Source organism: Castor canadensis, chromosome 15 (genome assembly GCF_047511655.1).
Source record: "Castor canadensis chromosome 15, mCasCan1.hap1v2, whole genome shotgun sequence".
NCBI lineage: Eukaryota > Metazoa > Chordata > Mammalia > Rodentia > Castoridae > Castor > Castor canadensis.
In genome coordinates, this window is record NC_133400.1 from 31,820,779 (window position 1) to 31,848,229 (window position 27,451).

The 27,451-nt window shown below is 46.4% G+C and overlaps 2 long non-coding RNA genes across 2 annotated transcripts; one reads left to right on the forward strand and one right to left on the reverse strand.

Moving 5' to 3' along the window:
* Positions 1-15,903: 15,903 nt before the first annotated feature.
* LOC141417419 (uncharacterized) lies at positions 15,904-21,588 on the reverse strand. Its single transcript, XR_012441976.1, has 2 exons — positions 20,924-21,588; positions 15,904-18,007 (listed from the first exon to the last, which is right to left on the reverse strand). It is a non-coding gene; the product is annotated as an uncharacterized lncRNA (long non-coding RNA).
* LOC141417420 (uncharacterized) lies at positions 17,206-24,604 on the forward strand. Its single transcript, XR_012441977.1, has 3 exons — positions 17,206-17,344; positions 20,643-20,812; positions 23,664-24,604. It is a non-coding gene; the product is annotated as an uncharacterized lncRNA (long non-coding RNA).
* Positions 24,605-27,451: the final 2,847 nt, after the last annotated feature.

Genomic DNA, 27,451 nt, shown 5'->3' on the forward strand with positions numbered 1-27,451 from the left:
TTCCCAGGCCTCAGTTTCCTTCTCTGCAGGCCAGGATCCTAAATGCCCCACTCAGAGGCATCACTAAATAAATGAGATGGATGACAGCTAAATAAATAAGTAAATTGATGGATAAATGAGACATAGAAGAGATGGATGCACTAAGCACTTCGAAGGCTGCCTGGTACACAATGTGCATCCTGTGGTCCCTGGTGACCAGTGGGGACTTTATCCTTCAGGGAAGAGGAGTCAGGCATCGCAACTGGACATCACAGTGTGCCTGAGAGACTGGACTGAGGATGCTCCCAGGCCCTCTTGGTGGCCCAGGGTTTTTTCATTCCTGATAGAATTCGAGGGATTGGGGGGTTCTCTGGCAAAGATCCTTTTTCTCCAAAGAAGGAGAAAGGCCAAGTGCAAGTGACTGGTAAGGCCTGAGCAGTGGGAGTCAAGTTACAAAACTAGCCCTGGACTTCAGAGTAAACCCAGGCTCCCTCCCCCACAGTCAGACAGGAACGAAGAGTGACAGTAATGCAAAGAGGCAGGAAAATGGCCTCCCTAAATGTCTGCACAAAACTTTTCTGTTTCCAAAGAAGCCAGTTTTGTGGGTGAACTGGCTCATGGATGCCTTTCCACAGCACAGCAAGATTCACATCCCAGATGGAAGAGCCCCCCAAAGAGGCCAGGGACACACAGAATACCTTATGGTAGGAAGGTGGGAGGAACACTCCTGCTGTCCTCAGGGTCAAAGAGAATTCTTTCCTGCCAGATATAATGACTAGCCAAAGCTCTGGGGACCTGCTCAACTATGAGACCCCCCCTGCTTTCATCACAGCCTTACTTTCCTGTCCCCAGTCTTTACTGGCTTGAAAGATCCTATCACAGGCCAGAGCCTCCACATGTGTCCCCCAGGGGCCACTGGACCCACGCCAGCAGCAGTATCACCTCCCAGGCAGCCAGCAGGACCCCGAGACAGACACAGTCTGACATATGCTTCACAAAGCTCTCTGGAGCCAGCTGGCCTCACCTCTCTAGTGACCCAGTGCCAGGAAACTTTGACTGGCCCGCCAAGTCCCCAGGACTGAGGGATGGAGAACTTGCTGACATATGCCTGTGTCCCTCATTGCCTTCACCCCCTGCACAGCCACCATGTCTGGCCCAGCAGGCAGGATCCAGGCAACCTTCAAATGAGGCTGGAAAACTAGCTCCAGGCTCAACAGGTTCCTACAGCACCCTTTCTCCACAGATGGCCTGGAAGATGCTGGCTGATCCTGGGTCTAAGTGCCAGGAGGTAGACAAGAGGCAGCCATCCCATGACTGGCTCCTCATCAAAAAGGAATGTGGGGTCTTCACTTCTGACCCAAGACCAAGTTCATTTCCTAGTAAAAACATTCTGTTGCCCCTCAGAGAAGCACTTTGTTCTCATCCCCTCCTCTTCCTGAAGGGTGGCCATCAGAACTTCAACCCAAATACAGCTGCATGACCTCAGGTCCCACTCATCCATCAAGACCAGCCAATCAGTACAGCAATGGGGACCAACAAAGAAGAACACATGATCTTAACATAAATGTCTGGGAAAACACATAAAGAAACAGCACAGTCTGTTAATAGTTATTCCTATAGCTCTGTTCCCTCTCTCTTCCCTAGTCCCCGTCGCCCAAAACAGCCTTAGGTCTTAAAAACTCTCCCTTCTCCTCCTGGAGAGCACTGTGTGCTTCCACAGGTCAATTGGTTCTTTCCTTCCACTTGCTCAACCTGTGCCATGAAATCTTCCTTCTGCAGGATGCTCTGCAGCTATTCATAATCAGACCCAAATTTTCCAGCCCCCACACTGTGAGCCCCCTCTTTTTTTCTTTCTTTCTTTTTTTTTTTTTTTTGTGGTACTGAGGCTTGAACTCAGGGCCTACACCTTAAGCCACTCCACCAGCCCCTTTTTTTGTGTGATGGACTTTTTAGAGATAGGGTCGTGTGAACTATTTGCTGACACTAACTTTGACCCTCAATCCTCCTGATCTCTGCCTCCTGAATAGCTAGGATTACATGTGAGCCACAAGTGCTATGCTAATGGCTTTTCTACACCAACTGAAGTGGGCAGAAAGGACTAAGATGAACAACAAGCCCCCTCCATGGTCTTTTTCCCTCCATCGGGGAAGGAAGGGAGGGAAGGAGAGAGAAAGAGAGTGGGGGGAGGAAGGAAAAAAGAAAGAAAGAAATGAAGGAAGGAAGAAGGAAGGAAGGAAGGAAGGAAGGAAGAAAGAAAGAAAGAAAGAAAGAAAGGAGCCAATCAGCCAGTTGCGTCCATCCACTGTCCCTGTCATCCCAAGCTCACTTTAGCCCAGGTTCACTGAGAAGGGGGATACCCAGGACCCACGACGTCCATGACCTGGATTCTCCTCGGTCAAGGTCACTGAGCGTTGTTTGCCTTGCTCAGGTCAGTGTGGGACAAGGTGAAAAGTGTGCTCAAAAGCCAACAGCCAAGGCCTTTCCCATTTCGAAGTGACCCCCCCATGAGGCAGCAGCTAGGGGAATGAATTGTAAGTGGAGGTTGTTCTTTCCATGTGTCTCCCATGAAAACTGGAAATGAGTCTAAAATACAGTCCAGAATCCCTTAGAAACATCTTGATTGTTTTGAAAAAGGAAAGAAAATGTGAACATCATGGGTTTCTAATCCCAATGAACAAGGCAGGAGAGTAATTCACACCTGGTATTAAGTCAAAGCGAGACCCCAGCAGGCATCAGGCCGAACTGTAAGACTAACAGACATTTAGTGAGCACGATTTGATGCTGGCACACCCACAGGAATCTCAGAACTTTCCATTGTTCAATGAGGGGGAGAAGTTGGAGAACTCCTGTGAGAGAAATCAAAATAATTTTCTCAAAGTTGGGGGCGTGGCTCAAGTGGTAGAATACCTACCTAGCAAGCCTGGGGCCCTGAGTTCAAACCCCCATCATGCCAAAAATGAACACAAATACTTTTCTCAGTACTAACTAAGTGATTTGGTGTATGAGGCACAGGAAGGATTAGATGAGGTAATGAACAGCAATTTCTACACCACCGCTGGCACTACACAGTGGAGTACCTGACCAAATCCCTTCTTCTCCACCTCACAATACAGCTTCTGCCTTATGTATTGTAAACTGTAGCATGACAGATTCTTTCCTTTGGTAGAGAACATGTTTCTTCCAAATCTCCCAAAGATTGAGTCACATTTTTATTTCCAGCCTGTTCTGGTGCTTCTACAGGCAAGTATGGGGTATTTAATTTCAGAACAAGTCAGATCATTCTCTTCACTTCTAATTACAAACGTGATTCACGGTCACTGAATGCTCATGGGGAAAATAAGGTGGTGTCTCGCAGTAGGTGGGTCACAGCTGAAACAAGACTGGCCGTGAGCTGGCAATTGTTGAAGCCTAGTGAAGGGTATATGGGAATTCCTCAGCTCCTGACCTTGACATTCGTATATATTTGGAATTTTCCACAACAGAAAGGAAAATATTTGGGTTTTTTTTGCCAGTTCACAGTATGCCTCTTGTTGGCCAGAGAGTGACATGGAGTTCAAGCCAAAGCTACTCATCCTGGAGGAGAAGTAGATGCCAGAGCTGTGTGACTAAGGCAGGAAACCAACTCCCACTCCCTTCATTTGGGGACTGAGGGTGCTATTTACCCTTATTGTAGAGATCAAAGTGTGAACTCCTGTCCCTACCACAACCCCAGGATATATATGAACAGCTCCAGTTGGCAGCTTCAGCTACCATTAGCTCAAAATCCGTTGAAACATAAAAATTTAATTGAGGAGGAAAAGCAAATTCCAAACCTGGGTTCCACGAACCCTTTGCAGAGAGAAAAAGAGCAAAAGAGCTTAAATAAACCCAAAGCTAACCTTGGCACCCATGATACCACCCAGACTGAACAACTGAGTGCACATGCACTATTGAACACGCTCATAGACTACTGCTATGTGCACACAACCAGACTCCCTGACAGATTCCAGGGCCTGTGTCAGGTAAGGTGGCAAAGAGTTGTCAAGCTCTACAATGCAAAGCCACCCCAGAGAGCACCTCCTCCCCACCACTAGAGTTTGGATCTGGAATATCACCCACAGGTTCATATGGTAAAGGCTTGGTTGCCAGGCTGTGTCACTACTGATGGAAACATTAAGAAACGAGGCCTAGTGGAAGGAAATGAGGTCACTGGGAGCATGGCCTTCAAGGGGATATTGGGATCCCAGCCCCACCTTCCCATGCTTCCTGGCTAACATGAAGTGAACTTGCTCCCACCGTGATGCTCTGCCTCACCACAGGCCCAGAGTGATAGGGTGAAGCAGTAATACACTGAAACCTCTGAAATAGGGAGCCAAACAAATCTTCCCTCCTTACAAATTGGCTATTCCAGGTCTATTGTTAAAGCAATGGAAAAGCAACACACCCACCTAACCTTCAGATCACACTGTTGTCACCTAAAGCTACCAGGATATACAGCCATCTCTCCCCACGTAAGATTCAAAATAAGTAAACTCTCCTCTGTGTTTGTTTGTTTGTTTGTTTGAGACAAGGTCTCACTCTGTACCCTGGGCTGGCCTTGAACTCATGATCCTCAGCCTTCCAAGTGCTGGCATTATAGGCAAGTACCACCAAGGCCATCTTTGTTCACTATTCTTTTTTGTTTTTTTGTTTTTTGGTGGTACTAAGGTTTGAATTCAGAGCCTCACCCTTGCTAGGTAGGCACTTTACCCCTCGAGCCACATCCAGCCCTCGTTCACTATTCTTAGCAAGACTTCTTGAGAAGAAGTTCTCTGCAGGTGACCTGCATGCTTGCAGGATGGACAGAAACAGGGGTCATATCTGTCGAGCTCAAAGTGGTCACACATGGCTGTCATATGGGCCCTGGCCACCTGTTGATTAATTTATTATCACTACTACACAAATTACCCCAAACTAGCTGGGTGCCAGTGACTCACACCTGTAATCCTAGCTACTCAGGAGGCAGAGATCAGGAGAATCATGGTTGGAAGCCAGCCCAGGCAAATAGTTCATGAGACCCTATCTCAAAAAAAACCCATCACAAAAAGTGGCTGGTGGGGTGGCTCAAAGTGTAGGCCCTGAATTCAAAACCCCAGCACTGCAAAAAAAAAAAAAAAAAGCTCCAAAGTAAGTGGCTTATCTCAGTTCCATAGGTCAGAATTCTGGGTGGGCTTGAATGGCTCAGGGTCTTCCAGTGCCAAAAGCAGTGTGGGCTGGCCTGGTTTTTATCTGGAGACCGTGGGAAGAGTCTACTTCCAAAGCCATTTAGGTCATTGGCAGATTTCAGTTTCTTGCCAATATAGGGTGGAGGTCCTGATTCCTAACTGGCTGTCAGCTGGGGCCACTCTTAGCTCCTTAAGGCCAACTGCATTTCTGACCACATTGCCAGGTGGACTAAATTGGCTCAACAAATCACTCTTTCGGGCTGTGGAAGACACTGCTATATGGGAGGCCACAGACTGAACAAGGCCCATTCCCTCTCCCTGTGCCACCAAGGAGACTGGAAGCTCTGCAAGCTGTCCAAGGCCTTTCTCCCCAGAGCCACCACCCTGTGGTTGGGCTGCCTCAACACTCTGAGCCCCTTCTATGCTCGGCCCAGGAAGCCAGCCTCGGGGGCTCTCTGATCTCAGATCCCTCATAGCTGTCTGGGGATCAGTTATGGGACAGCAACAGGCATCTTCTCAAGAACCCACCAGCATCCACACTTCTGTCCTCTTCAGCTCTCCTTCTGTCCTCCCTCCACCAGTCCAGGGTTGTAAAGGTGTCCAGGTTCATAACACATGACCACCTGCTGATACTGTTTCTGCCAGGGCCTTCCTGTCCTCCACAGGGAACAGGGAGTTGCCTCAGCAGCTCAAATGCCAGCAGAGACCCTTTTGTTCCTGGTATCTAACCCTCCCTTTGCCTGCAACCATGAGCCCAGAGGACAGCATCGAGTGAACAGGACAGGCCACCATGGGCAAAGCAGTGTGAGGGACCCGCTGGATGGTTACCTTATCACATGGCCTGACATGCACCCAAGTGCTCAAATCCAACCGCAGGAGATTCCCACTGGAGACAAGCAAAGAAGGCTGCAGAGAGGTGGGAACCAGTGAGCATCATTGAAGGATAAACAAAGTCCCAGTAGAGGAGGAGTGTGAGACAAATCCGAGAGCACTGGGGTGACCTGGGCTTAGCATGTCCAGGTGGGGGAGATCTACATCCCTGGAGGTCAGCCCAGGATGTTTGCCTTTCATAGAACCACAGCAGGCAGAAGCCATGGAATATTTTGGAGGACAGTGACTTGATCGGATGTCACAGGCCAGTGGGAGATGATCATTGTCTCAGGGCTCTGGCTCCAAGGATCTGTGTGTGGAACAAGAGAAGGAAAGGGCAGGGGGCAGGAAAGAAAGAAGAGAGGCAGGTAGAGAAGGGGGATGGGGGACCATGGAGGATGGAGAAGAAAGGGGAAGGAAGCAAATCCAGGGAGAGAGCCAAGTGAAGAGAAAAGACAGGAATCAGAAGAGAAAGGACACTGGAGACCTGCCACAGGGGGGACTTTTGAAGGAATGTCCCCCTCCCCCAAACCCCTCTGAACTTCACACTGGCCCTAGAAGCAAGGGCAGTCTGGGCTCCTGGTCCCTCATTGCTTCTTGTAGCAGGAAGGCCAGAGAGTGAAGAAACTGGTTTTCTACATGAATTCACCAGCGGAGTTAGGACTGACAGCCCCAGGATGCCCTCCAGCAGAGAAGTCTGCAGAGAAGAAGGTGAGAGCAGGTGATAATTGCAGGGAAAATGAAACCTGAAGCTGGCCGTCTCAGCTTCTCCAAGCCCAGTCAGCTTCACAGAAAATAAGGTCTGAGTTTTCAGTTGTTCACACTCAGAAACTAAAGCCAGAAAACTTCCAAACATCTGGCTTTTACAGTCCAGAACCCCCAATGCTCGTGCTCAGATGACATTTAGTAATGCTAGGGCGACATCTACAGCCTGAGGAAGGAGCATCATTACTGGATTTCTCTATGAACAACGGTACAATCTTGAAGCCTCATGGCTCATGGCAATTAATGCTAATAAAGCCCTTTCCTGGATCTGCACTGTTTATTCAACGCAGACTTGGAGCTACACTGGAAGTTATTTATTTCAGGCTGTGTCTACAATAGCAGCTGTTCAGAATATCCTAAACCCTTTTAGCCAAAATTGGTTTGCAATCTCTATTTTAAAGCACTGTTTGTTATGAATTGAGTTAAATGTTTCTTTTACCACTTTGTTTTTCCTATTGTAACAATGGAACACACAAAGATCTTTAAAATGCCAAGATTTCATTTTCTTTCATTCACTCAACAAACTTTTCATTAGCACCTGCTATGTGGCTGGTACTGTGTGAAGCTGAGTCTAAACACATCCCATCGAACACATCAGAGCTGATTCTACTGCTTCCTCTTGTTGACTGGAGCATTTCCATACGGTTCAAGAAAGAAGAGGGGGGACAGGCCAAGACAACAAGGGGATTTAGAGTTTGGGACAACCTAGAAACACAGTGACAGAGAGGAAGGTGGAAGTCAGTCCTATAGACTGGGGAGATCTTGATTCTGATCTATTATTTTTTTTCCTCAAAAGTATAATTGGCTTTTTCCTAAATGAAAAAGGTAATGCAAAAATAACTACTTGATTTGTGCAGAAATCTTGGAAAACAAGACAAAAAAGAAAAAATCTGTCAGTCAAAATCCTACCAGTCAAAGATGACCGCCGTTAAGTGTGAAATTTTGTCTTAATAAACCTGGCTCTGTATTTTCACTAACCACAGGACCAGAATGCTCTCAGGTCACTGCACGTCCTACGTGATTTTGAATGACTGACAGCATTCTCTCATTCAAACAGATCATACTGATTTTTTTAAAGCTATATGCTTTGTACAGACAACATTCCTAAGGATACACATCTAGCCAAGAAACTGGATCAAAGAGGGCTTGTGAACTTGGAGCACTCTGAGATATACAACAACTTGCTGTCCAAGTTCAACCTCCTAGAATTTCACATCATATCTGAACCAAAATCTACCTTCTGGAGACCTGCGTGCTCATGGTCCCCGGTAGACCAGCCGTTCAGAATGGTTTCTGATCATTTCTTCACCTTGTAGGTGACTTAGACTGAAATGCCTCTGGGAAAACAGAAGCAAGACATGTTTTTGACCTGATAAGTATGTAGTCAATAGAGCGTTACCAAGGACTCAGGAGATTACAAAAGATGGGATAATTTCATTAGTCTTCATCACCCACTCACCCCCACACGCCATGATTTATGTCACCCCTGCTTTGCTATGCTTTCTCCCACATCCTGTCCACAGTTTATCCTCATAGATATTTTGCCCAGAGGCAATTATAGTCATCCCTTCGGGTCTCTGGGGAGCAGGTTCCAGGACCTACCACAAATACCAAAATCTGAGGTTGCTCAATCCTCATATAAAATGGGTAGTATTTGCATATCCCTTATACACATCCTCCTGTAGACTTTAAATCATCTCGATTACTTATAATAGAGAACAATGTAACTTCTATGGAAACAGTTGTTACACTATATTGTTTGTTTAGGGAATATTGCAATGTCTGTGCATTTCAGTACATGTTCAATACAGACACAATTCACTTATAGCTGGGCTTGGTTGAATCCATAGGATCAGACCCCTCCCTCCTGGAGAGCCACTGGTACAATGTTTCTTCTTTGGAATTGAAACACTTTCCATGTTGTCTCTTCAGATCCTGGGTTCCTACAGAGTTATGAAAACAGCACCAGGCTAGTGAGATCTTACAAGAGAGTGACACTTAGCAAAAGCCATTGGAGGTTTGTTTTGGAAAGAGGAGGGGCAAAAGTAACTGGCTTCAGGTGAAAAGGAAAAATTTAACTTAGTTTCTTTGATTTCAGCATGTGCCTTATTGACTATTTTGCATCTATCACCCCAAAACAAAACTAAACGACCAGGAAGAACATGGCAGGGAATCCTAGAACACTGGAGCCAAAGGTAACTACTGGAGTGGAAGCTGAGGCAGAGGCAAGGGTTGGCCGAGGTCATGGTCACTGCTAAAGATGGGGTGGAAACTGCATTTTCATTCCTGGCTCAGTGAGGGTGACTTACTATGGATGTAAAACATGACTATCTTTGTTGCTGGACAGCAAGAAGACACCCAAAGACAAGCAGGCAAGGGTCTCCTGGAGACAGGAGCCTTTTATGAAGGACCAGTTTCCTGTCATTTTCTTGGACATTCTTGTATGTGTATATATATTGTATATATTCTTGTATGTCACTGCGGACAAAGGGTGAATCCAGCCTTCGTTCTTCCCTCTGATTCTCACTCCTAGAGGAAGGAATGAATGGTTGACCTCAAACTCACAGTTCCAGTGCTGGCAGTAGCTGAAGATTAGGGAGGGAGGTAGAATCCAAAGGCCTCTCTGTTTTATCAAGTGTTCTCATTGTGTTGGCATCCTCACTGTTTCCTTGACTGCACCTGTGCCATCGTGAGTGTGCACACTTCTGTCTTGGAGGTTCAGTGTTTTTCTACCGCATCTTCCATGTGTCTCTGGGGCCTAGGGTGTGGCAGGGGCCTAGGGTGTGGGGCAGGGGCTAATGAAGCTGGGAGACAGAGTGCTCACCTGCAGGGCACCGTCCCTCCTGACAGGTGGAACCTCTTAGATTTCCCATCCATCTCTTTCTGAGCTGCAGTGGTAAAACCATAGAGAAAGTTTGAGACAGGGAGGATGTCCTCCTTGCAGAAGAAAAACCCAAGCCAGAGGTGATCAACACCCCATTCCTAGAGCTCACAGTGGGGCCCTTGAACTTGCCAGATGGAACAGCAAGATCATACAGTAATTATGCCGAAAGAAAGAAGCTCCGTGGTCAGGGCCCTCCTCACCACACATCTCCAAAGCACACATCCTTCTACTGTGTGTGGCAACACTCTGAGGCCATTTTCAGGAGGTCCCAGGTGAAGCACACAGCTGAGGCCTTTCTTGGGCCTTAATCCCCTCTGGAAATGATGGGTACTAATTTGCTTAACCTCCCATATTTCACCACTGGCTCTCAGCTATGTAGTGACAAGATGAGACCCTATTTGCAGTTTTTCCAATCTTGTCCAATGCCAAGAACCACCTGGGAAACTTGTCAAAATACAAACTCATAGGCCAAAGCCTGGACTTTCCAAGTCAACAGTTATGGTGGGCCTGGGCATTTTAGATTAAAAAGCTCCCAGCTCATTCTTAGGACAGGGTGACTTTGCAGGCTTGGGAAACAGTTAATCACACGAAATCCTTTAATGTTCCTGAAGACACTCAAAGGAATGTTTGTTATCATTATTATGGCAGACTAGTGTTGCCAGTTCAGCAAATAAAAATATGTAATGTTCATCTTACATTTGAATTTCAGATGAACAAGGAATTTTTAGTATAAGTGAATCTATGCAATATTTGGAACATATCTATACTAAGTTTACTTCTGTCAAATGTTCTGCACTCCATTTATTTTTAAGACATGGAAGCTAAAGCAAATTCTATTTTTTTTTCTTTTGAGGCAGGATCTTCCCATGTTGCCTAGGCTGTTCTCAAACTTCTGGGTTCATGTGATCCTCCTGCCCCAGCCTTCTGAGTACCTGGGATTCCAGGCATGTGACACCACACATCAATGACAGGACAGCATCTATTGCAAATTCCTCTCTGGGAGACTCTCAGTTCATCCTTCTCAATTAGTCCTCTCACCTACCCCAGCAGCTGGTTCTACGTCATTCTGATAAAAAAGAAAAGAGAAAGCTACTACTACTGAAGACGAAGAAATGGTTTTTTCAAGATAAAATACAGAGATCTAAGGCATATTTTAGCTTTCTGCTTGCTCAAATGTAATGAGACAGTAGCACAGATCAGGTGACAGTGCCACTCACTGCCCATGTGCTTGTTGATTTAGAAATAATTTAAGTATTGCTAAGCTATGTGCTTTTTTCCTATGGCGAAGTCTTCCAGGCCACTTAGCCCCACAGTGTGGAAGCTGCCTCTGTCTAATGGCACCTGTCACGGGGGCCATGGACCTCCCAACACAGACAGGGATATACACACCTCTTGGTTGGAAAGCTTACAACAGCACCAATTTGGAAATCCTATAGTCAATTATAAAACGGACCTCCCCCGAGGTAAGAGGAGGAAAGACAATGTAGAGAGGGCCATGAAAATCCAAAGGACTACATGGCCTGAGAATGAAATGTTTTCTAAATCAAATTAAGCTACACTGTGGAAATTGAGAAAGTCCTTAAGGTGACTTTTAAATGAAAATGAAATGTCGGTTAGTAAGTTACAGAGGTGTGATGACAGGCTTGTGTCTCATTAATTTCAAACATAGATTTTTATGTGAGGCTATTTGATTATAATTTGATTATCTGACCCTGTAATTAAAGTTTATTGCCAATTTGGAAGCTTACATGTAAAATGAACTGGTTTTCTTCAAAGCAATATACAATCTTTTGGACTCATTGACTTCTGGTTTTGCATTTAAATGGAAAAGTCAGTTATAACGTGACAAACAGGTTGGGAGTTTGATCATTAATCCTGCTAAAGCAATATTCATAAATTCAATTCTGAATCAGTTGGAATACTTTTCTTTTATTAGTTTCTGTGTTATTAAATGAGATTGTTTCTGACTAATATATTTCTGGACTCAAACTGTAGCTCCGAGCTGTTATTCAAATCAAATAACATGGCCCTTACTTGTGCCTCGCACTAATAAATGCCAACTTGTGATACATTTGCAAGAGACTGTCAGCAATATTAAAGGAGGCAATAATGCCACTGAGGTCTCAAAGTGAGCTGATTTTTCAAGAGCTGATATTCGTCATTTCTCCTCACACACACATACAGATAGCTAAACCTTTTAAGTCTTAAAGTCAAAAGCATGCTTTAATTCATATAAACAATAGCTGCCAGTACTTAGTTTTCCAAGACATTGAAATTAGAAAACTCCTGAGTTTAGGACCCTGAAAAAGAGAAGTAGGAAACTGATCTCAGAGTAGAACCAAAGTTACAATTGGGACACAGAAGTGCTGCTTAACTTGGGAAGGGGGTCTTTCTTTCTAAGATTCGGGGGGCGGGGGGCAAGGGAACAAGAGGCTATATTCACAAATCATCATGAGTTCCCAGAGCAAAAAGGGATCTTGGAGACCTTCTTTCTCAGCCCCATTTTACAGATGAGGAAACTGAGGCCAGAGAGAAGTCAGCTGGCCAGTTACAGCATACTGAGGTCAAATCTCAAATGGATCCCTCTCTCTATATACCCTCTATCCTTTCCTCCTGGCACTTTCTCGACCATCCAGGCTCATGAATATTCATAGAAGCTTCACAGAGGCTCCCTTCTCTGCTTATTTGACTTCCAACAGATCATCTGAACCCCAGGAGTCCCAGTCCACATATGGGTTATACCTGCCCTTTCCCCCTGTTTAGAGAAGTAAATGAAACCTGACCTATAAACTATAAAGGGCAGGCAACTTACAATAGCTTACTTTTTACATTTCAAGTGCTTTATTAGTTATGATTGACATACAATGAACTGTTGATATTTGTAATATAATACCCTTTTTCAATAATCATAATAGCATTGAAGTTTCTGTTGCTTTGGGCAATTGCCACCCGCCCACACACACACACCAATGCCTCAGAGACTACCCTCCAGGTCTTTTCTCCTGAGTTCTCAAGTTTTCAACTGTTCTCTTGATTGTATCACACTGGGTCTGGCTAGATGTCCTAATTCTCTCACAATTATCATGGGGAGGAATTCTCTCTCCTCCCTGAGAAAGAAACTGTTCAAACTCTGGTAAAATTCACCACATTGCCAGAAACCTTACAATCTACCCTTTGCACACAGCTTCCATCTTCCCACACCACCTGCCAAAGACTTCATCCAGCACCCAGCACCTAGCACCCAGCTTGCCCAGTCAGGACCACCCTGCCCTCAGTTGGATCTGGGTTTGTGCATGGAAGTCACCCAGAGGGGCAATGCTTCTGTGCTGAGGCTTCTTGCTCATGTCATGAAGCAGGTGGCCCTGCCTGGCCCTTGGGAGTGACCAGAATTGCATCACTTCCTCTTCCCAGTTGTACTGATATTATTTCCAGGTTAGAAGTGGGGAAACTGAGGCTGGGAGAGTAGTTAGTGGCCTGTCTTCCTCCATTCCATCCCTTTTGCCCTGCAGGCAGAGTGCCTGGGTGGAGGAGGAGATTCCAAGGCTGGGGTGGGATGTGTGGAGGAAGGCAGTGGAGTGGGGGACCCCAAGGGGGTGGATTTTATTGCCAGAAGCATCCAGACTCCACCCTGCCTGCCAGGGTGCAGCTAAGAAACCAGTCATTCTGGCTCCAAGGTTCTGCTGGGGTCAGACCTATTCAGGAGGTGACTAGTCCCAGATCTTTGGGCTTTGTCATTAAGTATGATTCACCTGGCTTTCATGGTGCCCACTGGCAGACAGGTATTGTCACCACTGTGATTGCTGGTGCTCAGGCCTCAGTGCTACCTGGTGAGGGAGTGGGGTGGCCATAGGCAGGCTACCCTTCTGGCCATGGCATATGTGGCAGGTATTGGCCCCAGGGTGGCTAAACAAGAGGGATTCATGGATGTTGCAAGGGGACAGATCCATGTGGTAATTTATCATTACCTACAGGTCTCAGTCCAGGCTGCTCACCGCCACCACTGGGTGTCTGACAGATTATCAGCACATGGCTAGTGGGGGGATACAGGACTTCAGTATGGAGGCCATGACTTTGCTGTAGGTCTTGCGCTTGTTCCATACTGCATGGACAGCATGGAACACTTCTGGCCCCCTGTACCCTGCCTTTTGCTTAAAGAAATGATTCCTATACCACAAATCCACATCTGAAAAGTGAACACTTCCAGTGGTTTTTCCATATATTCAGAAGCTGTGCGACCATCCTCGCTGTCCAATTCCAGAACAGTTCACCACCCCAAAATATAACGTCCCTTCTAAGTAGAGATCAGAGTCAAGGAAGATACATCACTGGGGGCATGGGTGATCACTGAGTGCCTACTGTATACCAACCACTATGTAGGATGCTTTTTACATATTTATATATGCCCATGGTGCATCTTCAAGAAGTATAGATACAAGTGCCATTCAGTCTGTGTCACAGCCCAAAGAGGTGGATGACATTATTATCTGCACTTTATTGGGGGAACTGAGGTGCAGGAGGAATGAGAGTGGCTGCCATCCACAGGATTAGGTCCCAGGTGGCATGTGCCCTTCCTCTCCACAGGCCAATGGGTCTGGTCGCTGCAGAGTTTGGAAAGATCTCCCTACTCCCAGAGACCCCCATTGTGACTAACTTCCTCTTTTGTGGTAGAATATACAAAATATTTACCATTTCAATCATTTTAAGTACAAAATATTTACCCTTTCAATCATTTTAAGTACAATTGAGTGGCATTAAGTGCATTCACAATATTATTCAACTTTTTCATATCCTAATCAGGAATTCTGTGCTCGATAAGCACCAAGTCCTGTTCCCACTTCCCTCCAGCCCTCAGCAACTGGTTTTTCCCCCCCAAAAAGAAGCATGGTCTCCAGGGTGGCAGTGTTGAGAGTCAGTGTGGAACCTTCAAGAGGCAAGGGCCTAGTAGAAGGTCCTTAGGTTATTGGGGGGGCACCAACCCCTCTGACTTCCTGTCTCAAGATGTGACTGCTCAGTCCTATGATTGTCATCTGCCTGGAGGTGACACAGCCAAAGGGAACCCTTACTAGAGTTGGGCAATTTGCGTGCACTTTCAGCATCCAAACCTCTTCTCTTTGTAAGTTGCCTGCCTAGGGTATTTCATTATAGTAATGGAAAGCACACTAATACAGTAACCTAGGCACTCTATGAATTTACCTACTCTAGTTACCTCCCAAGTGGAATCACATTTGTCCTTCTGTGTTTGCCTTAGTTCACTTAGCACAATGCTTTCGGGTTCACCCATTTGTAGTATGTATCAGACTCATATTTCTTTTTATAGCTGAGTGATTATATCAGGCTTTGTTTATCCATTCATTTGCTGATGGACCCTGGGATCTTTTCACTTCTTGTGTGTGTATACTTGACTGAGTGCTGTTTTCATTTCGTTTATGTATATGCTCAGGGCAATATGGCAATTCTGTGGTTAATGTTTGGGGGAATGCCATGCTGCTTCCCACAGCAGTGCCCCATTTGACACTCCCATCAGCCATGCACATGGTCCCACTTTCTCTGCATCCTTGCCAGCACTTAGTTTTCATTTTTTGATCATAGCCATTCTATTGGGTGTGCAGAAGTGTCTCATTGTGTCGTGATTTTCATTTCTTTAATGACTGGTGATATTGAGCAGGTGCCTTTGTAGAACTGACTTAGGTTCAAAGGTCACAAAATGGGAGAAAAGGTGATATTTGGGGGAACAGAGTCATCAAGTGTAAGGTGTCTGGTCTAAGTTTACTTTTCTTTTCTCTTTTTTTTTGAGAAACCCAACCCTCAAATTCCCTCAGCCTCTCAAGTACTGGGATTACAGGCATGTACCACAGTGCGCTGCTGAGTTTACCTCTTTTATTTGTGGATTTTCTGATCCAGTGTTCTCTGCCTTTGCTGTCTGTAAAAATCACCCGGAGGGCTGGGGGCATGGCTCAAGTAGGAGAGCACCTGCCTAGCAAGCATGAGGCCTGGAGTTCAAACCCCAATACTGTTCCCAGATCACCTGGAGAGCTTTGAAAACCATGGAGACCAGTGGCACCCCAGAGCTTCTGGTGTGAGGAGTCCAAGTGGGTCCAGCATTCATAAGCTCTGAAGTCCCCAGGTGGTTCTTGTATTCGTCCAAGGCTGCTACCACCGCTCTACACAAACATGGAAGCAGTGCCCCCCACACACCTAGCTAGGCACAGCTGGTTTGCAAGCTTTGTTTTTGTAGCAACTTTATTAAGATCATTCACATTCCATACAATTCAGCCATTTAAATGCAATTTTCAGTGGTTTTTAGTACAGTCAGAGTTTTTCAACCAACACCACAATCAATTCAGAACACATCCTTCTTTCACCTCAAAAGGAAATCCCATAACCTTCAGTTGCTGCCCCCATCTCAGGCTCCCCCAGACAACAGTAACCAGGACAGTGACTGCCTTCATTTCCCTCTTCCCTCTTGCCACACCTCCCTTGATCTGCTGCCGACACCATTAAGCCATCTGAGAGGAGGGAAGAAGGGACGTGAGGAAGAGGTACGAGATGGATAAGCCACACCCACCTGGTCTCTGGGGATTCAGTCAATGGATACACAGGAATGGACTCTTAAATAAATAAATACAAGGCAAGGCAAAACTCAGCAGTCCTCCAAGTGTGGAAGTCGTATCAGTGAGTAATGGGACAGGTGTTAAGTAGGACATAGACTTGACATTAAATAACACAATCACCCAAGGACAGTATTCCCTTTTCAATGATCTGTTAGCTCTCGGATAGAAGTGTCTGTTTGGTGCTAATGGGCCTTTAGCCTCTCTCTTCAATCCCACATCCTTATAACACACAGTTGTAACCTCAAGTCTCAGCTGCAGCACTCACAAGCTAGACACTGCCAACATTGCTTTGTGTGCACTGCATTTATTTTACGGTTGTCTTCCACTGGCTAGTCTCCTTCTAATGACCATTGTGATATAAAGTTTACTTTTAAATGTACACATTTAAAGTTAAGTTTTAAAAAGTGTGTTTATTTGAAGAAAAGGATTAAATCAACAGTAGAGCAGGTGGCCAGCAGGTGTGGCAGGAATCATGCCCGTGGTATCCTCCTGGGAGTACATGTGGTGGGCTTTCCCAGGGAAGCCCCAGATTGTCACACAGGAAGCCTCATGTCATTAAGTGGTGGCTGAGTTGATAGACTGAAAGGACCTTAGCAATCTGGGACTAGCTACGCTTTCTGCAGGTGAGGGAAACTGAGGCTCTGAAATGTGGAGAGTCTGGGTCATGTGGGGTCAGGGGTGTAGCACTGGCTTATTGGTTGTGGATCTGCTGCCAGGCAGTCTCTTGCATATCACAGCAATGTCACAGGGCGTCTCTCTTTTCCCAGCTGACTCAGTAAAATAGTACATTTTGCTTCCAGTAATGTGAATAATGAGTCCTGCAAATCCCCTGGCTCTGTCTCTGCAACTTCACAAAGCTCCAAGGACAAGGCTCATTTGGGAAGAATCGCAGAACTTCTTTCTCACTAGAAGTAAGACAGCAACAGAGCTCCAGCTTCGACAAGTGGCTATCAGGCTACTGCCAAGTTTTCCTAGCAGATCTGTGGTAGGATTTGCTTCACTGTTCCTGCTGGGTTTCAGGATAATTTTGCAATTTTGCTACCCAACAATAGGTAATGAATACAAATATAGCTTTTTCCCCTTCCCTTTCTTTCCCTTCTCCTTCCCCTTCCCCTTCCCTTTCCCCTTCCCTTTCCCTGTGATCCTTGACTCCCTGTTTCTCTGAGTTTCACAATGCTGGTTCTCACTGTGGTTCTCTGGCCTGAGGAGGTGGCTTCTGCCACTGCACTGCATGTCTTCTCAGGGTATTCCTCTCACTCACCTCCTGCACAGGCCGAGCAGCCTTTGTGCTTTGTGGTCCTTTCAGCTTTTGCCTGGTCCTGCCCTCAGCTTCTTCATTCCAATGCCTCCTCCTGGGGGGTGGGGGAGGACAGACATCTCTGTCCAGAGACCAACCCCCCCCCCACACACCAAGTATTTCCTTCTCAGCACTTATCAAGTTCTTCAATGTGTTGTGTGTTTAGTCCTGTGTGTCTCTTCTCCTGGCAGGTATTCTGCTACTTCACAGGTATTTTTCTGATGGAAAAGGTGCTCATGTGCACCTTCTGTAAGTTGTGGGTGCACGGGCAACAGGAAAGCAGTGTTGGAAAGGGCCCGGGGGGAAAAATAGTCTGTTCACTCAGAATATAAAGTTCTGTTTGTAGCAGGTCATGAAGCAAGGATTAGTAGACAGGTGTCATATACACGTGGAACATCCTACAGTTGTGGTTCCCATTCTGCTAACATAAGAATGCAGGAAAATGGCAGCTAGCATTTAAAACAGAGTTGACTTATTTATCCCTTGAAATGGCATAGAATTTAGAGGCCTATTATCACCAAAATTATATAGCTGTATTTTTTCCCCTCAGACCAGTATTCAAAATGAAAGCAGAAAGGATGTTATCATTGTGCATATTCTTGAATAAATGGCTGTAAAGCATTATTCATTATGATGGGTGCAAAACCCGTTTTACTAGGGGTAATGAAACGTGTGCAAAGACACAATGAAGAAAGAACAGGCTCTGTCCCCACACAGGGCACCATGCACTGCACATTCATTTTTAGTGATGGCTCCCAGAAATACTCTCCTGCAACAATAATAAACAAAAAGCAGTAATGCTTTAGGAAAAAACTATCAGCCAGGTGCCATAGCTCACTTCTATAATCCTAGCTACTCAGGAGGTAGAGATCAGGAGGATCAGAGTTCATTGCCAGCCTGGACATAAACTCAAAACCATATCTCAAAAATAAACAGAGCAGAAAGGACTGGAGGCATGGCTTTAGCAGTGGAACACCTGCCTGCCAAGTGCAAGGCCATGAGTTCAAACTGCCATAACACCACCAAAAAAAAGATTAATCTCTCAGGTTGCTGCCTGTTCACAAACTCATAAAAGAATGTACAAAAGGTGTTTTGGGTTTAAAATGTGACATGAAACTTAATAATATTCTCTGGAACTGTTAACAGAGATACTCTAAAGAAATCCAGGAAAGCCATGCTCTGGTGGGCTCATGCCTGTAATCCTAGGTGCTCAGGAAGCAGCCATCAGGAGGATAGAGATTGGAAGCCAGCTGGGTAAATATTTCGTGAGACCCTATCTCAAAAATACCCCATGCAAAAAAAGAGCTGGTGGAGTGGCTCAAGTGGTAGAATACCTGCCTAGCAAGCAAAGCATGAGGCCCTGAGTACAAACCCCAGTACCACCAAAATAATAATAATAAGTCCAGGAAATGTGGCACCTGTCCCACCTACATCCATCCTCATTCATTCCACGAGACTTTACTGAGCGCCCATTAATTGGTTTTTCGGGACACGCGCCAGGGGAACGAAGGTAGACACTGCCTCCTGAAAGGTGCAGTATAGAGGAGAGGTGGGCGACAGAAAGTAATCTCCAGGACAGCCCCCACCTAGAGCTGGGGAGGGGGACCCACCACAGGCACACGAAGTGGCTTCTCTTCAGTCTCACAGACTTGCTCCTTAAAGCCAAGTATGGCTCATGTGGGCATCGGCAGCAGGATGGAGGCCCCTCAGAAGCTGAAGCAAATCAGTGTGGCTCCTATGATGCCTGTCACACAGTAGGGCTAGCGAGGGAGGGGACAGCCTCATAGGTGTGGAGGATCAGCAAAACAGCTCTACAGATGTGCTGTAGAAGCCTGGCATCACCTTCCCTTGTGGCCTTTAGGAAGCAATCTTCCCCCATCCCGCCATGGGTGAGGGCATCTGGGGAGTGGGGAGCGCTCGCAATTGTCACAGAACAAACATGGGACAAAGAATTAACTCCATTATGACAGGCAGAATTGGACTTTGCCTAGCAAGCCCAGACTTGTCTTGAAGATTTTCTCCATTTTTTACAAAAATTTCCTCAGCAGATCAAGAGCCAAGCTAGGAAGCCTCAGTGCTTGGAGTTTTCTCTCAGTGTGGAGATGTCATAAGTCCCTTGGGCAGTGGGGAGTGCTGTTCGGTGACAGAATATGATGCAGAAGTGTGGCTTTCCATGACCTACACACACACAAAACCCATACTCACACAAAAAATTTAAAGCTGGGCGCCAGAGGCTCACACCTGTAATCCTAGCTACTGAGGAGGCAGAGATCAGGAGGATCAAGGTTTGAGAGACTGTATTTCAAAAAAATCCATCACAGCAAAGGGCTGGTGGGGTAGCTCAAGGTGTAGGCCCTGAGTTCAAACTCTGGTACCACAAAATTTTTTAAAAATTTAAAAATTGGTGGGTTGGTACTGAAGTTTCAACTCAGGGCCTTCCACTTGCTAGGTAGGCATTCTACCATTTAAGCCACACCCCTAGATCTTTACTTATTTTTCAGATAGGATGTTGTATTTTTGCCCCATGCCAGCCTGGACAGTGATCCTCCTAGCAATGCCTCCCATTTAGCTGGGATCACAGATATGTACCCCCATGCCCAGCTTATTGTTTGAGATGGGGTCTCACTAACCTTCCCCCCCCCCCCCCCGCCCAGGCTGTCCTTGAATCACATTCCTCCTGATCCCTGCTTCCTGAGTAGAGTAGCTGGGATTATAGGCGTAAGCCACTAAACTGGCCAAAAAATAAATTTTAGAAAACAATTCTTAGCCTTGTTTTTTTTTTCAGTTCTGGGGCTTGAACTCAGGGCCTTCACCTTAAGCCACTCCACTATTTTTGAGAAGGTTTTTCAAGATAGGGTCTCACAAACTATTTGCCTGGGGCTGGCTTTGAGCCACAGTCCTCCTGATCTCTGCCTCCTGAGTAGCTAGGATTACAGAGTGAGTCACCAGACCTGGCTCTTAGCCTTGTTATATGGGGTATTTCTCCTTTAAAAAATTCTATTTTGTTTTTTATTAATTCTGGTCATGACCCATTGACTTTATTCCCTCCCCAGGAATGGGTCATGACTCACAGTTTGAAAAACACTGGGGAAGAGAACATGGCATTGCAGATGTGGGAGAAGAAGACAGGCAGCGAAAGGCCCTGCCCAACTCCCCTTCAGACACTGACAGATCTCCTGCCTCTTCATTCACCTGGATAGGCCACCTGGACTTGCAAAGTAAGGTGGGTGAGAAGAGGAACACAGCTCTCCCCTCACCTGCAGAAGGGGCGTGGAGACCCCACATTGCAAGGTGAGGGGGGTCCACCTAAGCCAGAAGACCAGCGATGACCTACCTGTCAAAGGTGAGGCTGAGCCAGCCAGGGAGCATGGCCAGGATCATGGGAGACCAGGTCACTCATGCCAACAAGAAGAGCAGTAGCCAGTGGCAAGGCAAGGGCAAGGCACTCAATCCAACAAACCCCACCCTACTGGCTCAAGTGCTACTGTGGAAAGGAGCCAGCTGGGCAGGTGGAAGACCGAGAAATCAGCCCAAATCCTTTTCCCAAAAGAGGCAGGAGTTATTGAGACAGGGTTAGAATTACGGTGTTAGGTTGGACTGGATCCAGCATTTTTCTCCCCATACTTTCCACCGAACTGAAATTTATATAGACATGATTGGCTCTCGATAAAATAAACAGTGTTTCCATGCCCTTGTGAGCAAGCGCTGGCGTTACAGTGACCAGCAGCTGATAAAAGTGAAGTCCCCCTGTGTTGTCCAGTCAGTGGGTGGATGATGGTGAAATGCTTGAAGACAGGTTGATGGGGGTGAGAGTCTATTTCGTATGATCTTCCAAGTTCCATGGTGTAAGTTCTCCCACTGTGGCCAACTTCAAGTGAGGTCACAAAATGCAGAATGACTTAAATTCTGAGGGGCACGTGGGCTCTGATGGGCCTGTGGGAGCTGCCACCAGGCTTAGCCACCCCATCCTAGCAGCCCTGACTTTGTGATCTGCCAGGGTAACCAAGGGCCAGGTAAACTTTCCAGCACGAATAATCCCTGGCTCTGGATTCTGAGTTAATTAACTATGGAATTGGCCCTCTGCCCCTCATGGGGCAAAATCTCACCTGTCCCTATTTTCTTCTCCAAGCTTTTTTTCCTTGAATGTGTTCAGGTCCCAGCCACTCATTCCAGACACTCTTTTGTTTGAACCAGCCCAGCTGACAGAATCAGAGCAAACCACCCCCTGGAGGGACCTCCAGAGGTCATTGTGGCCAGCCCCCTGCCTCCAGGCAGGTCTCCTCCTAGATGGTCCTAGACACAGCCTTTCCCATGCTGGGTGGGTCGCTCCGAGCACCCCAGCAGCCCCGTGAAGTTTTGTGCTGACACCGCCCGTGGAGCACCGGTGGTGGCAGCGCAAGCTCCCCCAGCTCATAAGGGAATCATTAGTGACGCGAGGTGTACGAGGGCCTGAAGGCCTGTGGCAATTAATCACCCTTCCTCTCCAGCATCTCCAGCTGTCTCACATGCAAGCCATCCTCGAGGTAGCCCTTTAATTGTCCCCAGAGAGGGCAGGTGGGTGAGGGCCACCTGAGCTGATGTTACCCAGCAATCCTCTCAAATAAAAAAAATATATATTTTTAGAGTATTCAAATATTTCTCACTTTCCAGAGTCTGTTATTGGTATAAAGGTTGAAGCTCAAGCAGCTTAACTGTTATGTGGAATGACCTTTAGTTTTAATATTAATATATTATCGTAAAGTCTGTGTGAATCATGAATGCAATTTTGGTATTCATATAAAATGCCACACAATGAACCCTTGGCAACTTTTTTTTTCCCTCCCGTCCTCGGGTGGGCTGCCAACGGGATGAATTAATATGCGTCCTCTGCCTCTCCCCTTTATTTACTTAGGGAGGGCGGCCTGGCAACTTTATCAAGAGTAACATTATCAAGAGCTTTTCTGCAAGCTTCTTTATCATACTCACATCCGCGTCTTCTCGACACTTGTCAGTGTCAATCAAACCGCAATAATACGCAGATGATTTGCTCATTTGGTTTAATAAAATCTTTCTGCTTATTTGCGCTGCCTCCATTACACCTCGTAATTGCCGAGCGCCGAGGAGAAAGCAGCCAGTTGCCTGGGGGATCAGGGAGACGATTGCTCTATGAAGGATTTGTTTCTTTGCCTCTGTCTCTCCCCAGTCACTCATATCCCTAAAATTAATATTGTATTTGAATCCAGCCCTGCTATTCTTATGCAGGCTAACATTGTTATTACTTATTATTCCGATGTGAAGTCATTTATTTTTAGTTTTATGTCCAAGCTGTCAAGCTAAATTTCATTGTGAACCTGCCACATACAATTTTTAACTGCCATTTAAAACGAGATTCAAACTCTAAATTATAGAGTGAGCTTTTTCAAAGGGCCAGCCTGACAGGAAGTGCAGCAAGAAACCCCGATTTCCTTGGAAATCAAAGGGGCTCCCGGTGATTATTTCTGGGGAAAGGAAAGCACACAGCCTTAGAACCTCACAATCACCGTGATGGTGGCTGGACCCCCAGGTTGGCAGGCAAAGGGAGAGGAGCATGCAGGTGGCCGTGGAGCCCCAGGCTGTGCTCAGAGCCCACTTTGCACCTGCACTTGAACGTGTGCTGCTTAGAGTCAGTGACTGGGAGGCGAGTATGGCCTATGCTCCAACCATGGCAGCCTTGCAATAGGATGCCAGCCTGCAGGGTTCGGAGCCCCAGATGACTTGATGTTGGATCCTTGGCTGCTCTGTAACTCCTGGAGGCAGGGATCTGCCAGGGTGTTGGAGGAGCTGCCACCGTGAACTTTAGTTATGAGTGGGCTTCTCTGTGGAAATGCCCCACAAAGGACCACATGCTCTTTGTGAAGCACAAACAGGGAGCAGGAGTGTCACATGAGACACCTTGCCAGCTTCCAGAGAGGCTGGTCGTGTGGATAGCAATGAACCAGGGGCAACTGTGACTGCTACACCCACAGAATGTCTAAGTGGGAGCAGTCATCCCAACCACAGTAGCCTCCTGAGGGCAATCACTTAATTAAATGCCTTCTGTGCTTACATGTGACCAGGCCGTTCAACATCTGTAAAGACATCCCTTTGCAAGAGCCTCTCCTGCTGAAGACAAATGAAGATGCCGAGACTGCAAGAGGCCGAGGTGACACCTATTCTGGGCATTTTGGAGAAAATGAGTTGCATGGTATGTGGCCTTTGGGACCATCCTCTCTCTCAGCATGAGGTTTTCAAGGTTCACCCTATGTGGCAGGTATCAGAATCTTGCTCCAATCTAGGGCCAGTAACGAGCCCCTGTAGGAATGCACTGCATTCTTTATCCATCCACTCACTCATGAGCATTCAAGTTGCTTCCACCTGTGGCTGCTGTAGACAGCGCTGCTTTGACTATTCAGGTACAGTTTTTGTTGGGACACCTGTTGTCAGTGCTTCTGAATATGTATCTGTAAGTGGAATTTCTGGCAACTTTTTTGTTTTGTTTTAACACAGGGTCACTATATTTCCCAGGCTGGCCTTGAACTCATGATCCTCCAGCCTCTGCCTTCGTACTACCGCGTGTTTCAAACTGATTTTCGCCACAGTGACTCACATGTCAGTTGTCACTTGCCTCCTCCTTTAAATTCCCCCAGAAGGAATTCCATTGGCACACATGTGAACACTTTACTAAAGAGGTTGTATACAGACAAGGGCTCCTCAGCATTGAGCACCCCATGGTTCTTGGTAAATAAACATCTCTGTTGGGCCTGTGTTATCCTCAGTCTCTCTCCTCTCCTGCATCCCCTCCCCATCCTCACCTCTTGGCCTTTGCCCCTAGTTTTGCTCCTTTCAAACACACCAGCTCAAGCAAGCTCTGCTTCCCCAGGGAGCCTGCCCACACTTGGTAAAGGCCATGTGACAAAGAGGACAATCCTGAACTCTGTAAATAAGATTCTTTAGAAAATAACCAGAGAGAAGATATAACTTTTCTTGTCATATTACAAGTGCTGGTTGATTCTATCCCAGGGACATCTCTTCATGCAATCAGGAAGATTCTGCTCTCTTCAGGGTCAAGGTTATTCAGAGGTTGGGCACTAGTGGCCCTCAGGATGTCGTTAATTAAACTTCAGTGGTTGAGGATTTTTCTAGTTTTCTGCTTTTCAAAGTTATCCTCCCATTTGAAAACAAAAACAGATTCCCAGGTTCCCTTAAAAACAAAAGCCCTGACAGTAGCTGTTGTGGATTACAGCTGATCAGGGGTGTCCCCTAGGCTGGGCCTGTAGCTTCCCTGACCCCTGGCTGGCCCATTCCCCTCGATTCTGTGCTTTTTCTGGCCCAAGCTCTAGGGAATCCTCAAAGAAACCTGCACTAAAGAGAGCACTGGTGTGGGGAACACACAGGGCACTGCCTGCTGAGTGTGGGCAGGCAGGAGCCAGACGCTGAGCAGAAGGTGTGTGGACTGAGCAGTGGGCAAGCCAGCTGCAGGATGAGTCCAACGGGAGCCACTACAAACTCACAGGGCAGTGACAGCCATTGCCCACACACCTACCCAGCTGGTGACTTGCTCATTCTACAGGCATTTATGGAGCACCCACTATGTGCACTGTTCCAGATTTGGGGGACAATGTAGGGGGACATAAGACAAGCTCTCCTGCCCTAGTGGAGAGGGCTTTCAAGCAGGGGAGACAGAAAATGTACAAGGAAAACATGTAAATTCGTGGTTTGCTGGATGGTGAGGTAGCTACAGAAAATTAGGGAAGTGAGTGTGGGCAGAGAGAGGGTTGCAGGTGCCAAAGAAGACCTTGATGGAAAGTGAATGTTTGAGTAAAGGCCTGAAGGAAGTGGGGAAGTGAGCCACGCAGTTATCTGGAAGAATTTGCAGGCAGAGAAATGGCAAGTGCAAAGGCTCTGTGCTCAGGGATTTGAGGAAGAGCAGGGAGACTACCACGGCTGGAACCTCACAAGGGAAGAAGAGACCATATAGAGCCTTATGGGACATCACAAGGACTTTGGACTTCCCGAGAGAAGGGAGTGACATGATCCAACTTGGGTTTTAACTGGATCACACTCGCTTTGTTTGCAGAGACCCACGAGGAGGCTGTAGCAATAATCCAGGTGAGCAAGGAGAGCAGGGTTGTCCAGAATTAAGAAGGCTGGGTGGTGAGCAGAGATTGGATTCTGGAAATAACCCAAGGTAGGGCTGACTCGGATTTGCTGACAAATTAACCATGGACTGTGAGAGGTCAGAATTTGGCATAACCGGTAGGGTAGCATTGTCATTTACAAAACTGGGAGCCAGTGCCCTTGGCACAAGCACAGGCTGGCTTCCAGGGAAGATGCTGAGCTCTTGATTACAGGAGTTTGGGGAGTGGGGAGGTTCCAGTGGGGACCAGGCAGATGCCCAGGCAGATGCTGAAGACAGTGAACTGGACAGAAATGAGGTCCCAGGCTGAGCCTCAGACTCTCCAACAAGCACAGATCCCTTGCACATGTGGAACCCAGGGTTGTGTGGAGACACCTGCAACAAAGGGAGCAGGACGGCCGTCATTTGTTAGAAGGTGTTTGTTCCCTACCAAGTCTGTCTTCAATGGGGAAGGAAGTTAGGTAAAAAATGTTGCTAATTTATATGACAAAATACAGAATTTTCTATCCTTTAGCTGCTCTGGTGCCAAATCTATAGCTTGAAATTGTTTAATTTAATTACTTTGGATAGGAGATATAATTTTTCTATGGTTCAAATTAAACAATCGTCCTCTTACTCTCAGCTTTCTGATTCCTTTCCCAGAGTCAACCAGGTCCCCAGAGAACGTGCCAGGCAATTTTATCATTGTGTGAAAATCATAGAGAGCACTTATACAAGTCAAGATAGTTTAGATCAGTCACTCACTATGGCCTCTTTTTCTTTTTTGCAGGACTGAGGTTTGAGCTCAGAGTTTTGTACTGGCTAGTCAGGTGCTCTACCCTTGAGCCTCTCCTCCACCTCCTCACCCACAGCCTCTTGTTGCACTCAAGATAAAACTCAAGGTCAACAGGAGCTGGATGAGGCCGCTGCTGGTTTAACATGGAAGTGTTTGGTATTTACAGTAAGCTTTTCATATACATGTATGTATATACAGGCTTGGTGACACATGCCTGTAACCCCAACACTTGGGAGGCTGAGGCAGGAGAATCTTGAGTTTGAGGCCAACTTGGGCTGCATAGGAGAGTGGTTTTTTGACATTATCAAGTATGTTCCAGACACAACTGTATGTGCTGTACTTTATATGATCACAGACTCAGGCAGACTGTGTCTTGCTACAATGCTACAATGATAATGATGTCACCAGGCAAGAGGAATTTTCCAGCTCTGCTATGATCCTATGGGCTACCACTGTATATGTGGCTGTCTCTCACTGCAATGTTGTGTGGCTCATGAGTGTGCAAGCATGAGTGTGTGTGTGGTGTGTGTGTGTGTGTGTGTGTGCATGTGTGTGTGTGCACACAACATGCACAATTCTCCCTCCTCCTATTTTTGCACAAATGGTAGCAAATTCCTACTATTCTTTTAACAATGGAATGGAAGATCATTCCATGTTAGGTCAGAAAAATTGTCTCATTCCTTTTTCTCTATTTCATTTTCTTGATGTGCTGAAATCTCTTAGCCAGCCCCCACCATGGGCTGTTTACCCTGTGTCTAGCCTTTTGTTATAATTAATAACCTGTGCATTCGGTGAGTGTAAAGCTGTTGGATAAGTTCCTAAAAGTGGAGTTGTTGGCTCAAAGGGCATGGGCATTTTTATTTTTAATAGGCATCACGAAAGGCAGTGCCGTTTAAGCTCCCACAATTTTAAATCTGCCTATTTGACACATTTTGTAATTTGTTTTTTGTCTT